Source organism: Budorcas taxicolor, chromosome 2 (assembly GCF_023091745.1).
Source record: "Budorcas taxicolor isolate Tak-1 chromosome 2, Takin1.1, whole genome shotgun sequence".
NCBI classification, from domain to species: domain Eukaryota; kingdom Metazoa; phylum Chordata; class Mammalia; order Artiodactyla; family Bovidae; genus Budorcas; species Budorcas taxicolor.
Window position 1 is genome coordinate 42,931,699 of NC_068911.1, and position 15,203 is coordinate 42,946,901.

At 39.2% G+C, this 15,203-nt stretch overlaps 1 protein-coding gene and 1 non-coding gene across 2 annotated transcripts in view; one reads left to right on the top strand and one right to left on the bottom strand.

Annotated features, from left to right (window-relative positions):
• LOC128060223 (liprin-alpha-1-like) overlaps window positions 1-15,203 on the top strand; it is a 147,588-nt gene that overhangs the window by 80,672 nt on the left and 51,713 nt on the right.
• TRNAC-GCA (transfer RNA cysteine (anticodon GCA)) lies at window positions 6,226-6,298 on the bottom strand. The gene has a single exon. It is a non-coding gene; the product is annotated as a tRNA-Cys (tRNA).

Sequence of the window (15,203 nt, forward strand, 5' to 3'; positions counted from 1 at the left end):
GGTACTCAATTCAACTACTGGAACTCCCCCAATACTTGGTGGCCAGATTTATTCTTCGACCTTGGACCTTTGTAAAAAGAACATATCAGTACAGTTCAAGTGATGATGCTGAGACAGCAATATCAGGCAATGTCTCAGAATGAAGAGGAGGATTCCTCTCCATGATCAAAGGACAGGGGGGAATGTTGGGACCTAACAAACGCCATGATAGGCTTCAGGGACTAAGGTAGGACTTACGGGAAAGGCTGAGTCATTGCCCAGTGAGGTCATCCCCATGGATGCCAGGACTTGTCTAATCAGCATACTCCCCGTAGCCTGGTTTGAGTTTATCAGGACGTAAAAGACATCCCCCTGCAACCAATAGCCAATTAGTAAATACCAGGAAACCCCTGCAGCCAATAAAGATTAGCCAATTAGTAAATACTAGGAAACTCCTGCAGCCAATCAGCCCTTGCCAACTCTCTGTCTTTGTTCTAAACCTATTAATACTGCTGTAAATCTGGGCTCGGGGCTCTTGCTCCACTCCACTGCATTGGATGTGGCGGGAGCCCTAGCTCGAGCTAGAAATAAAACCCCTTCATGCTTTTGCATTGCTGTGGACGTCTTATTCTCTCAGTTTTGGGGACTCGGACTCTGGGCATAACAGCCAGACCCCTCATTTTTTACTGGTTCTTGATGCCTCAGACTGTTCCCTCCAGTTAATCCAGCAATTCCCTTTATTCAGCTGAGATTCTGCAGATTCCTATAGTAAAAGATAGTATATCAAAAAGAATGAAAACATCTTTTAACCTTTATGTGATCAGTTGCTGTATTTTGTCAGTATTTCCTGGTTTCCTCAATCTTCTGTGTCCTCTCTGAAACTTACAGCTTCTTCAAGGATGGTTCTCTTAGGAAAAAGGACTGTTGCTATCCATACTCACGTGATCCTGATTAGAAGCATTTATTTCATTGTGTTATTGAAAAGCAATTTAGAATATATATCAAAGTTGTTTTTTTTTTTTAACTGTGCATAATATTTGGTTCACCCAAGAACGTGTCCCGGAACTCTTCGGTCACCAGTGAGGCATGAGCACCCGCCATCTCCCTCCCTGGCTGGCTCTTCCAGGCCTCCTGGCCCCAGCAAGGGGGGACAGGGGCTGCCCAACCCCCACCCCACCCCATGGTCCTTGGCAAAAACTAAACAGCACCCTTATTCCCTCTTGAGGACTCAACCCCCTTATAGCATACCCACCCAGTGAGGTATGAGTGCCCACCCTGCCTCTGCCCCGCCACCTGGCCACTCTGAGCCCCAGGCCCAGCCCCACCCATGTCCCTACAGTGCCCACCTACCCAACCTGCCCATGCCCACTCCTACCACTTGGTTTCAGGGGCCTGACCCCACCTTATCCCATCTCTCCAGCAAGGGAACCCCACTTGAGCCCCTCCTGGCCACCACTTCCAGAGGGTCCACCTCGGCTGACCCTCTTCTTCCTCCCCATGTCTAGGCTTCCCTAAACCAGCCCCCCTTATCATGACCACTTATAGTGGTGTGTGGAGAAGGAAATGGCAACCCACTCCAGTATTCTTGCCTGGGAAATCCCATGGACAGAGGAGCCCAGCGGGCTACAGGCCATGGGGTTGCAAAGAGTCGGACACGACTGAAGCAACTAAACAAACAAAACAATATTTGGTTCAGCTGAGAGGTGATCTGATTTTTTTCAGTATTCAAAATCAATTTTTGACCCATTCTAAGTTGGTCATCATTTTTTTTTGCTTTACTTGCTACCTGTAGTAAGGTATTTTTGTGTCCCTTGGCTTGTTATTTAATCAACAGCCAGTAAATCATTGATTGAAGTAGTAGTATTGTCAGCACACAGTCATAGATTTAGCAGACTTAATTTTCCCATACACAAATAACATGCGACAGACTTTAAAATAACATTGCAGCATTTATAATAGTTTACTACTTTTTTGTTTTGTTTTTGTTTTTTGACCATGCTGTGCAGCTTGTAGGACCTTAATTCCCTGACCAGCGATCGAATTTGAGCTCCCTGACATAGAAGTGGGGAGTCCTAATCACTGGATTGCCAGGGAAGTCCCTATAATATTATATTTTTAAGCAATTCAGGTAGTTTTATCCTGTTCCATGTATGTATATTTTTGACAAAGGTGAGACTATATGCTGTTTTGTAAACCATTTAAAATTTTATTTTTCACGTATTGTATTGTTACTGTCTTTTCAAGTCAGTGTATACAGATCCTGCTCATCATTTTTACTGAGTGTGTTATGTGTTGCTTGTACCTTAGTTTAACCAATTCCTTATTGGTAGACTTTCAGATTGTCTCTGGGTTTTTGTACTAACATTTCAGTTATATATCATGTGTACTTGTGTTTACTTTCTTAGCATAAATTGTAGAATAGGTCTGCTGAATCAAATTATATACATTTTAGGGGCTTTCAATGTCCATAGCTATTTTTTTGAAATACCAACTAGTTTGCTTTTCCTCCAGTAGTATTTGAAAATGGAGAATTTCCTGGCGGTCTAGTGGTTAGACACTTCACTACTCTGGCCCAGGTTCAGTCCTTGTTTGGGGAACTAAGATTCTGCAAGCCGTGTGGGACAGCCAAAAAAAAAAAGCATTTCTAAGTGTTGGAATGTTGAATATATTCCTTTCTCTGCACCCTCTCCTATACTGTGTTCTGTTATTCTTACTTTGCTCATCTGATTGGCAAAAATGTTAAATATCATGTTTGTATGTTTTTATTAGTAAAGTGGAATATCTTTCATATGTTTATTGGCCATTTGTAAATTTATAACCTTTTTCCATTTTTCTATTAAGGTAGTATTCTTTATCTGCTTTTTAAAAAATTCATTTTATATATTACTTTTGCTAAGCACATAATTATGTGCAAATATCCTGTATTGTTTTAAGTTATTCTATTTTAGGATAGCATTTCTCAAAATGTGACTTATAGATCACTTGTAACAGTACCGAGATAATCGTTAGAAGGCATGTATATCATTCATTTTCCAGAGGTTCAGATTTCTTAGACCCGTGGGGTTTCTATGAATCTGCTGCACATTAAAATTAGGGAACCTCTGATTTGGAAGAAATATGAATTCCTTAATATTTTTACTGTTCCTGTTTTTCTTCTTGTCTCATGGCATTCTACTGTTTTTTCTTATTTATCTTAATAATCATAAACTAGTCTTAATGTATTGAGGTTTTATCCTATCCCAGCCTAACAATAATTTTACTAAAATGTTTTGATATATGGAAATTTGAATGTTAAAGTACATGAAGGAAAGCACTTTTGTATGTCTGTGAGAAGCATTGTTTGTAAATGAGGCAAAAGGAATAACTGAGGGAAAAACAAGTAAAATCGAGTAGACAGAAGTATAACGGGGTTTCTCATCTAGTTTAAAAAACTCAATATTAGTTTATTTCTTCCTCAGGTTTTGTGCGGTAATCTTCTTTGAACCGTAAATTTGGAACCCATACTGCTAGAAAAATACTCTAAATGAAAAATTTGAAATTCTCATTGTTATATACATATTCAGTAGGGAGCAATGTTCCCTTTAATTTTTTTAAAGTTGCAAGCAGATGAACATGCTGCATAAGCAGCAAACTACAAAAATGGAGCTTGTATGGCTGTTTGATACTGTAGCCAAATAAAGCTTTCAGGGCTCATGTGACACATTTAATGATATGCAGAATTGTTACCGTGCTGCATGATAATTAAGCTTAAATATACATGACTGTGTTTAATGTCACTTTTCCATAGCCAGACATCACATTTCTGGGGCCAGCTTGAAGGAGGAAGAAATATGGCAAGCCAAGAAGTTTTAACACATATTTCTGATTTAGAGATTTCAGTATTAGAGAGATGAGACGTTTGGGGCAGAGGTTGCTTGTAACTTTGGTGTTTCTAATTCCTAAGGTTGTAGACTTTACTTTTCCCTTCTTCTACTCAAGACCGTATGGTTGGGGGAGAAATTCGGAAGATTCAGCCATGGCTTTATTTCTCCAAATAGTTTTTTCTGCCCAGCAATGAAAGCTTGGGACGCAGAGCTCCCTGTCATTGGTACTGCACAAAGCACAGTTTCTTTCTCTGCTTTAGCCGAGCCGGTTCAAGTTCTCTGTCACAGGCCCTAATATCTATTTGAGTTGTCCTATTAACCTGGGTCTCTGAGAATTTCTGAACCTGGCTTTCTCATGTTTTCCCAGCCGAGGTTGTGTACTTCAAACAGAAATATTTGACATCTGTGAAACAAAAATAAAGTAAAAGTGACTTAACATCCTTACAAAACCAAATGGAGGTCTGATAGTTTTAGAACATGCTTTTTTTCCTGCCAATCCCGCCTTCCACTCTACCTACCCTTCCAGCCCCCAAAGAGATGCATATTTTTGTCCCTAGAAAAAAAGTAAATGTGAAAGTTGCACCCAACTCTCTGCGACCCCAAGGACTGTAGCCTGCCAGGCTCCTCTGTCCATGGCATTCTCCAGGCAAGAATCCGGGGGTGGGTTGCCATTTCCTCCTCCAGGGAATCTTCTGCCAGGCTCCTCTGTCCATGGCATTCTCCAGGCAAGAATCCTGGAGTGGGTTGCCATTTCCTCCTCCAGGGAGTCTTCCCAACCCAGAGATCGAACCCATGTCTCTAGCATTGCAGGTGGATTCTTTACCGTCTGAGCCACCAGGGAGTCCCCAGGAAAGGCAGTGTCAAATGTGACTCTGAAACTTGGTAGAAACTCTTAACTGGAAATCATTCATATTCCACGCTGTAACTTTCTAGAGTTGACTCTTCTCTGCAGCCTGACTGTGTGTTAAGCAGGCTTACCATCCTTACAAAACCAAATGAAAGTCTGATAGTTTTAGAATATGCTTTTTTCCTGCCAACCCTGCCTTCCACTCTACCTACCCTTCCAGCTCCCAAAGAGATGCATATTTTTGTCCTTAGAAAAAAAGTGAATGTGAAAGTTGCATCCAACTCTCTGTGGGTCAAACGTTTTCTCTATCTATGTACTAAATTTTTGTACTATCTAAAAGGATGAAGCATTGTTGGGAAAATGTCCTGATACTACTTTTAGAATCTTCCGTTTGCCAGTTTAGTATTGGTTGATAGAAGTAAGTCTTTGTACCTGGTGTCATTCAGTAATAAAACTACCTAAAGTTTGATGTTGCTTTACCTTTTATAGAGTATATTATTTTATAATTCACTCATACATCTTTGATAGGGAGGTGCAATTTTTAGAAAGGAAAATTCTGAGCTCGGAGAAGTTAAGAGATTCACATAATTGGGAAGAGGCTTGAATCCATATCTTTTGATTTCCTTATAGTTTACACCTTTCACAGATACCATCTGCTGAATCATGTAATGATTAAAACATATGGAATAAAATTTAAATAACTTGTTATTAAGTGTGGCAGATATTTAAATAAAATTTAGGACAACAGCATGCAAGTTTTTCAAGACGGATCAATTATGTCTTGTGACAAATGAAAAACTACCATTGTAGATGGGAAATTAAACTCTCTGTTATATAAACAACTGAGGGAGGAAATAGTGCTTTCCTTTAAATGCTACTTATGGATTCTCTGGTATATCTATAGCAAGAATGAGAAGGTAGAAAAACTGTCGTATTTTTTTTTCTGAAATACCCATGTATTTTATCTGCAAGGCAGTATTGTATCTAGTCGAAGTTTGTGATTGTTGTTGTTAGCCACACGCCCGGAACTTGGAATTTTAGTTCTCCACCAGGGAGTGTGCTGGAGCTCCAGCAGTGGATGTGTGCAGTTTTAATCACTGGACCACCAGAAAGTCCCAAAGGCAGTATTTTAAAATTTCTCTTTCTAGAAGCTGATTGTTAGTGTGTAGAAACGCAACTGATTTTTGTATACTGATTTTGTATCCTGCAACTTTACTGAGCTAATCAAAGTTTTAATATCAAGTCTGTAATATTCTAAGAGGAAATTGCTAATTTCTCCCATTTTTTAAAAAAAATTATTTTTCAGATATTTCAGTCAATGGAAGAAATAGCTCTGCATCTCCTAAGATGGAATCTGTTGTCTGGGAATGTGTTTGATCAACTTGACACGTTGGCCACATGGTTGTTGTGTGAAGTTGCTCAGTCGTGTCCGACTCTTTGCAACCCCACGGATTGTATCCTGCCAGGCTCCTCCATCCGTGGGATTTTCCAGGCAAGAATACTGGAGTGGGTTGCCATTTCCTTCTCCAGAGGATCTTCCCAACCCAGGGATCGAACCTGGGTCTCCCGCTTTGCAGGCAGACGCTTTTACCGTCTGAGCCACCAGGGAAGTCACATGGTACCCGATGTAATAAAATGAAAAGAAGAGGCAGATGATGTCATTTTCCCATATCGTGAAACCAAAAACAAATGCCTTTTGTGAGACCAAGCTAACAAACCTCTGACGGTGCAAAGAGTAATTCTGTTTGAAGAACTTAACAGTAAGATAGAAGAAGTCCTTTCAAGCTGAGACCTGCAGGTGTACAAAGATCTAAAATGCATATTGAGTAGGCCTGATCATCTGAATCCCATTCCATCAAGAAAGCATGGCTGTGACTTGGATCGTCTTCTCTCTGTGACCCTTGACTGTGTTTGTGGGCCGTATAGGTGGGCACAGTTTGTTTTCTTTGAGCCTATTACCTTGAGGATGTGCCAGGATTTGCCTTATAACACTGCCTTCACGCCCAAACTTCTGAATCACTATGCCCAACAGATGACAGTTTTAGCAGTGGAGGGAAGGCTTCATCTATTACTTGGCAGGTCGTAGACAATGATTCTTGGGGTGCCCTTAATCAGTCTAATGAATGTGTCTGCTAAACAACAGGAACAACTAACATGTTATTTTTCACTGCATCTTGCACATTAAAAAGTTATGTATTTAGGTTCAGACTCTGATAGACTGAAGATTTCCTGTTTGGGGGATGTTACTCATCTTAGTTTTCAGATATTATTCTTTTATGAAGAACTTTGAAACATCGGAACTGGGGAAGTAATAGCCTTTGAGAAGTTTAAATTGTCCAAGTTATGGTTACATCTTTTCTGTTATTTGATAATAAGACTTTAAAGAGCAGACTATAAGAATAATATTCATAATTCACTTAGTAAATATTAAAGGTAACATGATTTTGAAAATGGGTTCTTTGGTTCAGCCTTTAGGCTGGTGGGTTTACAGTATTGACATTGTCTTAAATACTTAAGATGGTATCCTGGTCTTACTATCTTTACATCAATTTAAGAACAGTAACTCCCAAGCAGTGATAGAGGTTTTGTTGTGTGAATTATCTGTTCTTGACCTCTCAGGACGTCATGAAACTCTGTTGCCTTACTTGAATTTTTCTAATGATAATTCTTTAGGCACTTTTAAATTATTTTACTTTAGAAGCTATGACAAATTAATGGATATAGTTAATAATAGGTTTAAATAAGTCTGTATGTGTTTCAATAACGGTTTTAGAATTGTGGGCAAAGATATGTTTACCAGATAGGAATTAGGGGGCAGCAAACTGTGACAATAAGAGGTAAAAGCTTTGGAATTGTATAAACTGCAGCAGCAGCTACCACTTTCTATCTGTATTACTTTGGTCAAGTTACTTGAGCTTTCTTACCATTGTCACTTTGCTTGTAAAATAGAGTTAACACTTTGGAAGATACAAAAGGAAGCGTTTATACAAAATGAAGCGTTTATAAAGTATCTGGCACAGTACTTTTGGAGTAAGTTCTCTTAAAGTGATAGCTTTTACCATGTTCTCATATTCTAATATTAATGTAGCTATATCATACATAGAATTTAAAGGTTTTTTTTTTTAATTTTAGTCTTGAATCCTTTGTTACAGTGCTTTCAGCAAATCGAATACTACTTGTTTTGGAATCTTCATTTTATAGTAAAATTCAAAGATTTAGTACTTCCAAGTAAACTAACATAAATCTGGGAAATTTTGTAGAAAGATGATTATTCATAGATTTTGAAACATAGAGGGCAACTTGTATAGTCCAAATACTTGAAAATATTGTAGAGGTTGAATAAAATATTTCTGCTCTTCCACTGACTACACGCAGTCTAACTGGTAAGGAGAGATTTGGTATAATAGACTGTTAGATTAGATATATGAAAATGGGTATTGGTTTAATATAGGAATTTGGTTCCTGGCATGGTAGTCCCTGTTGAGTATTAAAACTACCCAGTTCTCTCACCAAAAAAATGAAGGAGGACTATCTTTGGTTCTGGTATCATTTAAAATCAGTATAACTCCTTTGGAAAGCAAATAGAGTTGTAAGAAATAAGTCATAAAGATTTATATACTAATTCGGGTTTAACTTTTGCCTCTTTCACGTAGTAGCTTTCAGACTTTGAAATTAAGTCAGCTAACATCTCTGTGATCTGGAGAAGGAAATGACAACCCACTCCAGTACTCTTGCCTGGAAAATCCCATGGACAGAGGAGCCCGGTAGGCTACAGTCCATGGGGTCGCAAAGAGTCGGACACGGCTGAGTCACTTTACTTCACTTCAACATCTTTGTGAAAATCATTTGTGAAAAGGCACTAATAACAAAAATACTTTGATTAAATGAGAGATTTAAGTAGCTAGCACAATGCGTGAAGCAGAATAGATGATCCAGAAGTGTTAATTCTATTCCAAATTTCATTTCCAAGTGACCCTAGAGAGAAAGTACTAGAAAGATGTTGACAATTAAGTAATGCTTAAAATTCTCCAAGCCAGGCTTCAGCAATACGTGAACCGAGAACTTCTGGATGTTCAAGCTGGTTTTAGACAAGGCAGAAGAACCAGAGATCAAATTGCCAACATCCGCTGGATCATGGAGAAAGCAAGAGAGTTCCAGAAAAACATCTATTTCTGCTTTATTGACTATGCCAAAGCCTTTGACTGTATGGATCACAATAAACTGGAAAATTCTGAAAGAGATGGGAATACCAGACCACCTGACCTGCCTCTTGAGAAACCTGTATGCAGATCAGGAAGAACTGGACATGGAACAACAGACTGGTTCCAAATAGGACAAGGAGTACGTCAAGTCTGTATATTGTCACCCTGCTTATTGAACTTCTCTGCAGAGTACATCATGAGAAACGCTGGGCTGCAGGAAGCACAAGCTGGAATCAAGATTGCCGGGAGAAATATTAATCACCTTAGATATGCAGATGACACCACCCTTATGGCAGAAAGTGAAGAAGAATTAAAGAGCCTCTTGATGAAAGTGAAAGAGGAGCGTGAAAAAGTTGGCTTAAAGCTCAGCATGTAGAAAACTAAGCTCATGGCATCCGGTCCCATCACTTCATGGCAGAGAGATGGGGACATGGTGGAAACAGTGGCTGACTTTGTTTTTTTGGGCTCCAGAATCACTGCAGATGGTGATTGCAGCCATGAAGTTACAAGACGCTTACTCCTTAGAAGGAAAGTTATGACCAACCTAGACAGCATATTAGAAAGCAGAGACATTACTTTGCCAACAAAGGTCTGTGTAGTCCAGGCTATGGTTTTTCCAGTGGTCATGTATAGATGTGAGAGTTGGCCTATAAAGAAAGCTGAGTGCTGAAGAATTGATGCTTTCAAACTGTGGTGTTGGAGAAGACTCTTGAGAGTCCCTTGGACTGCAAGGCGATCCAACCAGTCCATTCTAAAGGAGATCAGTCTTGGGTGTTCTTTGGAAGGACTGATGCTAAAGCTGTAACTCCAATACTTTGGCCACTTCATGTGAAGAGTTGACTCATTGGAAAAGACTCTGATGCTGGGAGGGATTGGGGGCAGGAGGAGAAGGGGACGACAGAGGATGAGATGGTTTGATGACATCATGAACTCGATGGGCATGGATTTGGGTAGACTCCTGGAGTTGGTGATGGACAGTGAGGCCTGGCGTGCTGCGATTCATGGGGTTGCAAAGAGTTGGACTGAGTGACTGAACTGAACTGATAAGCCTCTTAATTTATAGTTTCTCCTTCCGTTTCCCATCGTCCTTTTTTCTTGTAACACACTTGCCCTGCAGATTGTCTCAGGCTTTATTTTGCTGTTTGCATCCCTGTGGTGTTTTTGACCATGTTCCTCTGTCTGTTTTTGTTTTGAAAGAATAGTTCCAAGGCACTGTAATATCTGCTTGTTACTCTGTATAATTTTAGCAGCCTTCGCTCTTTCCCTAGGTCAAGAATCTTATTAGGGGTTTGTCAAATGGTGATATTCTGTCATTCTTCATTTCTCAGCTAGATCACTTTAGAAACAGAAACTTCCTCATTTTGATTATTGGACTGTTGAGTTACCCTTATGTTCAGTTTATATAAAAAACACAGTAAGTATGCAACTGTTCTCCTTTGTTTTTAGGATAATAAATTGATCCATAAGAATCTTTCAAAAGTGACTAATGAGATCTTTCTCCTTTCAAAGATCATCGTTCTCCTTTCAAGTATCATTATGAAGCCATGGATTTTTACCGTATTCTGTGTGTTTCCGTCCATTGCAGTTAGTATTTTGTTGTGGCTCAGTCTGTTCTGTCTTTGGTAGTGAGCACCTCTTCAAGATCGCTCCTAAGTGTTTTCGATACTCCCCTAGTGGTTTCTGATAGCTTCCTTGCTTTCTGGTATGATCCAACCTCATTTCGTAAAATTCTGCCTCAGAACTTGAATGATCACTTTCTTTTGTGAGTGCTGGTTCCTTTTAGTTGGAAAGAATTTTCACGGCTTTTTACACACTGCTATCTGGGTGCTATGCTTATTGATACTAGGTTAGTTATTTATAGGTCTCTTCAAAGATGGAGCTAGGAAATACTTTTTTACAGAAAGAAAGTTCAGCATGAGTTTATACTGATAACTTGTAATTAGATAATATTGGAGAGTTTTTATTTAATATTTTAGAATTTTTGTTTCTTATACTGAAACCTTATGATAGATATGCAGACATTACATAATTTCAGTATAATATCAGTATCGTTACTGAACACACTGTAAGGTTTCTTTGTATTTCTTACGTCGTTAGGATGTATTTCCCCAAAGATGTGCAGTCAGATTGCTGTGTTTTAGAGTTAAGCACTCCTCTGTTTGCTTTAACTCAATACATTGTTTAGGTTTGTTTTTCATTTTGATTTTGAGGAACGACTTAAAATTTTTTTTATTTAAATTTATTTTATAATCATGTTTAAAAACTTGATATCTGCGACAAGGGACATTCAGAGGAGTCTAGTTTCTGGACTGTGTTTGTGCTTAGTCACTCATTTGTGTCTGACTCTTTGAGATCGAATGGCCTGTAGCCTGTTAGGCTCCTGTGTCCATGGGGATCCTCCAGGCAAGAATACTGGAGTGGGTAGTCATGCCCTCCTTCAGGGGATCTTCCTAACCCAGGGATCGAACTCAGGTCTCCCGAATTTCAGGCAAATTCTTTACCATCTGAGCCACCAGGGAAGGCCATGAATACTGGAGTGGATAGCCTATGCTTTCTCCAAGGGATCTTCCCGACCCAGGAATTGAACCAGAGTCTGCAGGTGGATTCTTTCCCAGCTGAATCCTAACCTTATTCTTTCCTTCCCTTGGGGGTAGTTGTTTTTTTCAAAGCTTTTTGTTTATCCTTCCATTAAAAGTTACAGTAATTGTAGAAAATGTCTGTATAATATCTGTGAGTAGCTTATATAATCTTTCACATTCTTTTGATATAGTGTCATACTGTTTGTTTTCTCCACATTCTTTTTTTTACTTAACAATATATCCTGGCTATTTCATAGTAGCACTTATAGATAATATTCCTCAGAATGTTTTTTTAAATTGTGGCAAAATATACATGTTGCACTAGTGGTAAAGAAACCGCCTGACAATGCAGGAGATGTGGGTTCAATCTTAGGGTCGGGGAGATCCCCTGGAGGAGGGCATGGCTTCCCAATCCAGTTTTCTTGCCTGGAGAATCCAGTGGACAGAGGAGTGTGACAGGCTACAATCCATAGTGTTGCAAAGAGTTGGACATGACTGAAGTGACTTAGCATGCATGTACGCGAAATACATATAACATAAAATTTACCATTTGAATCTTTTCTTGTTTGTTTTTTGGTATACCATGCAGTTTGTGGGATCTTAATTCCTCAACAAGGGATTCACCCAGTCCCCGGCAGTGAAATTTCAGAGTCTTAACCATGAGACCACCAAGGAATTCCCCCATTCCAGTCATTTTTAAGTGTGCAGTTCAGTGGCATTAAGTACAGTCTCCTTGGTATGTCATTACCACTATCCCTTACTTTTTCAGCTTCTGAAACTGAAACACTATACCTATTGAACAATAATTCCCTGTTCTCCCCTCCCCTCAACCTTTGGCAGCCACCATTCTACTTTTTTTCTTTCTCTCTGAATTTGACGACTCCAGGACCTCATTTAAGTGAAATCATAAAATATTTGTCCTTTTATGATTGGCTTATTTCACTTTGTACAATGTCTTCAAGGTTCATCCATGTCGTAACAAGTGTCAGAATTTCCTTCCTTTTTGAGACTGAATAATATTTCATTGTATATTTATGCCCAACGTTTAGTTTAAGCATTCATTCATGAGACACTTGAGTTCCTTCCACTTTTTGGCTATTATGAATATAGCTGCTATGAATACAGATGTATAAATATTTGTTCCAGTCTTTGCTTTAAATTTTTTTGGGTTAATCTCAGAAGAGAGATTTTAATTCTGTTTAATTTTTTGAGGAACCTCCGAACTGTTTTGTATAGCAGCTGCTCCATTTTACATTTTTGCTAGCGATGCACAAGGGTTCCAGTATCTCTATATCCTCACCAACACTAGTTATTTTCTGGGCTTTTGTTTTGGAATAATAGCCATTGTATTGGGTACGAAGTTGTCCTCATTTTTTAGTTCAGCTCCTACTGCAGGACATTTGCTTTTGAAAGCAGAACTTGCTATTGAGGTCCTTATTCATCTTTGTAGGGCCAGCAGGTAACATAGTACCTAACACATAATAACTGCTAAATAAATGAGTGAGTTAATGAACTTCATAAACTGTGAATTCCAGAAGAGGTGGTGGTAGTCGTGGTTGTGGTTGTAGAGCTGTACCCAAGCACATGATCTCCTGGAATTGTAGGCAGCTGTGGGTTTGTTGGGAATGGTAGTCCTGACAGGAGTACCAGAGATACCACATTCCTGTGAACACCAGTGTTTTACTTGGCCCCCCCCCCCCCTTTTTTTTTTTTTTGGAGCGGGGAAAGGTCAAAGTGACTTGAAGCTTTGACAGTATGTGTTTACACTTGTAAGTAGGTATAGTAAAGTAAAGGAATAAACAAACCAGCTTTCTTATCTCTAGACCTCTCATTCTCTTTCTGCGTAAATAATCTCATCTCCATCTTTGCCTGTCAGATTCTAATGGTTGTACTTGATGGATCCCTCCAGGCTTCTCTGTCCGTGGGATTTCCCAGGCAAGAATACTGGAGTGGGTTTGCCATTTCCTCCTCCAGGGACTCTCCCTGACCCAGGGATTGAACCAGCATCTCCTGCTTGGCAGGTGGATTCTTTACTACTGAGCCACCAGGGAAGCCAAATCTGATACATTAATTAATAGGAAAAAAAATAGGAAGAGATAGTAAAATAATATATATGGTATCATCCTGTTTTTGTTGAAGAAAAGAAGTGTATTCCTGTTCATGTAGAGTGAGTGATCTGGAAAGATTTTTGTCAAGACCAACAGTGATTGTTCTTGAATTAGCACAATTTATTGTGTTTTCTGTGTTTTTCATTTAATGTTTGTGTTTTCTGATTTTTCGGGAAGAAACACATTGTATTTTAAAAATAGTAAAATTAGTACAGAAACTTTTTTAAAAATCCCAGCTGTCCTTTTTTGTCTAGCTCCCAGTTGCAATGTCTAAGAGTATTTATTCCATATGTTTTTATCTGAATGACTGAAACTTAACGAAGAATTTGGTAAATGCTATAATAGGCATATAGTTCTGAGAAGATTCAACGAGAAGGATCATGTGTGGAAAGGATCAGTTGCAGATGATGTTTGAATTGACCTTGAAAGACAGGGTTTTGTGTTGTTTTGTTTTTAAGAGCATACTATAATACGCCTTTTGTAACAGTGATTAACATTTTGTGGATAGGCATTTAAGGAAATGAAATTTCTTTGATTGTATTTATTCTTTAAACTCATGGCTTCTATTTTTAGGATACATGCATTATCCAGCAGACTGACTTATTCTCTTCTATTTAGCTGAGTATTATTACGGTGGTTTTCCCTAAGCAAAGAGCAGACTGGTGAAGTGGACTGAAGAGCCTATCGTGTGATAGGGAAACCAGCCAGGAATTAGGAAACTTCTAAATCGAAAAATGTAGAAAATACACAAGTAGTGGAGAATTAACTGCATTTAGTTATTTCTGACTTTAAGAAAAAATAAGCTTTTAGAATTTTAATTGATTTTGGTGCATTTTAGATCACTTTAAAAGAATGCCTTAAAATGCTTATTTTAAAGTATTAATTGTGATGAATTTGGTTTGTAAAGTTTTGAGTCAGAGTATAATTCACAACCATTCATGATCCTTGAAATGTTCAAAGAACTTCCTGAAGAAAAGTCAGATTTTATGGGCTGCTCCAGGAGCTCCCCTTTGACTTAAGATAAATATACTCCTGTGATAAAGTCATATTTCTGCAAACTAGCTCACTGAACTAATATTCAGTTCAGTTCGGTCGCTCAGTCGTGTCCGACTCTTTGCGACCCCATGAATCGCAGCACGCCAGGCCTCCCTGTCTATCACCATCTCCTGGAGTTCACCCAGACCCATGTCCATTGAGTCCGTGATGCCATCCAACCATGTCATCCTGGGTCGTCCCCTTCTCCTCCTGCCCCCAATCTCTCCCAGCATCACAGTCTTTTCCAATGAGTCAACTCTGCTCATGAGGTGTCCAAAGTACTGGAGCTTCAGCTTTCGCATCATTCCTTCCAAAGAAATCCCAGGGTTGATCTCCTTCAGAATGGACTGGTTGGATCTCCTTGCAGTCCAAGGGACTCTCAAGAATCTTCTCCAACACCACAGTTCAAAAGCATCAATTCTTCAGCGCTCAGCCTTCTTCACAGTCCAACTCTCACATCCATACATGACCACTGGAAAAACAGCCTTGACTAGACGGACCTTAGTCGGCAAAGTAATGTCTCTGCTTTTGAATATGCTATCTAGGTTGGTCATAACTTTCCTTCCAAGGAGTAAGCGCCTTTTAATTTC